The sequence below is a fragment of the Penaeus monodon genome, chromosome 3 (genome assembly GCF_015228065.2).
Source record: "Penaeus monodon isolate SGIC_2016 chromosome 3, NSTDA_Pmon_1, whole genome shotgun sequence".
In the NCBI taxonomy this organism is placed as follows: Eukaryota; Metazoa; Arthropoda; class Malacostraca; order Decapoda; family Penaeidae; genus Penaeus; species Penaeus monodon.
In genome coordinates, this window is record NC_051388.1 from 40,160,886 (window position 1) to 40,163,385 (window position 2,500).

A 2,500-nucleotide genomic window follows, 5' to 3' on the forward strand; every position below is an offset into this window, starting at 1 on the left:
GCAGTGCGGGCTTTGTTGACCTTCGGTGACCTGAGATTGCAGGAGGGGGAGGAGGAGGGGTATTTGGTGCGGGAGGGGAGGGGAGGGGGAGAGGGATTGGGGGAGAAAAAGAGCAATTTTTGGAAGAAGGATTGAGGAAGGGAAAGATATAGGGCAGAGGAGAAAGTGGTGATGGAGGGAGGGAGAAAGAGAGGGAAGAAGAGAGGAAGAGAGAGGGAAAAGGAGAAAGGAAATGGAGGAAGAAACAAGGTAAAGGAAGAAGAAAGAGATGGAAGGAGGATAGCGAAAGGGGAATAGAAGAGGGCGAAGAATGAAAGAGAGAGGGAGGGATGAGATGAAGAAAGTCATAGGGAGTGGGAAGGAGAATGCCAGGGAAACGGAATAGGAGAGGAAGTGGAATAAAAAGAAACGAAAGCGGGAAGGAGAGGAAGAGAGAGAGAAATAAAAGAGAAATACGAAATCGGACGGCGAAGAAAGGGAAAAGGGAAGAGGGAAGGTGAAAGGAGAAAGAGGAGGAGGGAGAGAGGGCTCACTTATCACCCTTGTTATTGTTTCTTTTACCACCGAAAGAATTTAGGTTTCGACTTTACGGCGAGAGTGAAGAATTGCAAGGGGCGAGAATTGTGTTTCTCTGTTCCAAACCTTTTTTTCTTTTTTCTTTTCTTTTTTTTGAGAGTGGCAGATGGTAGTAAGGAGAAGGGACACTATGGTAATATTCTGATATATATATATATATATATATATATATATATATATATATATATATATATACATATATATGTATATATATATATATATGTGTGTATATATATATATATATATATATATATATGTATATATATATATTATACATATATATATGTACGTGTATATATATACATGTGTATACACACACACACCGCCCCACACACACCCACACACACACACACACACACACACACACACACACACACACCCCACACCAACACACCACACACACACACACACACACACAAACACACACACACACACATATATATATATATATATATATATATATATATATATATATATATTCACACACATACACACACATATATGTGTGTGTGTGTGAGTGTGTGTGTGTGTGTGTGTCTGTGTGTGAAAACACGTTTTCTACTTCAATCCATATCATTCACTTTGGTAAACACAGAGCTCATGAACACAATAAAAATACGATTCCTTTATATACAATAAACTGACGACTGAACCTCTCTTTTCAGGTAACTCTACAGAAATTACTGACTGAAACACTCCTCCTACGCTGCTTATGGTACTGTACATCTTTTTGTTACTAAATTATCTTTGTATCTTATATCTGTTACTTAATTTCCTTTCAGTGTGCAACCTATTGCATGAATTTCGTGATTATATGTATTTCATATCTATATTATCTAATGAACTAGGGTGGTTGGGTTTTTTGTATTTTTTCTTGTATTCGTGGATTCTCTCCCTCTCGCTGTCTCTGTTGGTTTATGTATCTCTCTCTCTGTCTAACAAGCTACCTACCTACCTGTCTAGCTGTCTATGTCTAGTTGTCTATGTCTATCTAAATGTAACTGTTTATTATCTATCTATGTGTATGCCTGTCTGTTTGTCTGTCTGGTTGTCTAACTATCTGTCTGTTTATCGTCTGTCTGCCTCCCTCCTCTCTCTCTCTCTCTCTGTTTCTCTCTCTCTCTCTCTCTCTCTCTCTCTCTCTCTCTCTCTCTCTCTCTCTCTCTCTCTCTCTCTCTCTCCTCCTTCTCTCCCTCTCCCTCCTCCTTCCCCTCCCCCTCACTCTCCCACACCCCCTTCCCTCCCTACCTCCTACCTCCCTCCCTCCCTCCCTCCCTCCCTTCCCTCCCTCCCTCCCTCTCTCTTATCCCATACTCTCTCTCTCTCTCTCTCCTTCTTTCTCCTCCCCCTTCTCCCGCGCTCCGTCTCCTGCCGCGCGGGGAGGAGCCAAAGTGGCAAGCCATCAGTTTGGGCGAAACCCGTTCCATTACAGGCCGAGCCGCTGTTGATAGAAGTGAAGGAAGGATTTTGAATTATTCAGAAAGTAGGCGGTTCCCCGGAGCGTGAGCTGGACGGCCAATGCGAGAGACTCCCGAGGAGCCACATTGTGGTGAGGGGGGGGGGGAGTGTTGCGGGGGGGGAGAAGGAGGATGGGGAAAAGGTGTGGGGGGGCGAGTGTTTCGAAGGTTGGTTCTGTTGCAATGGGAGTGTAAGGTCTTTTTTGTAGCTTCATGTGTGTGTGTGTGTGTGTGTGTATGTGTGTGTGTCTGTGTGTGTGTGTGTGTGTGTGTCTGTGTGTCTGTGTGTCTGTGTGTGTGTTGGCTTGTGGTGTGTGTTAGTTTTGGGGGTAGATAGAAAAATGTACTAGCTAGCTTAAAAAAAAATAGAAAGACCTGGATAGATAGAAAGATAAATAAAGGGGATTTAAAAGAATTTTAAATAGAAGAAAAATAAACAAAATTTTTCTCTCTCTTTCCTTTTTCTT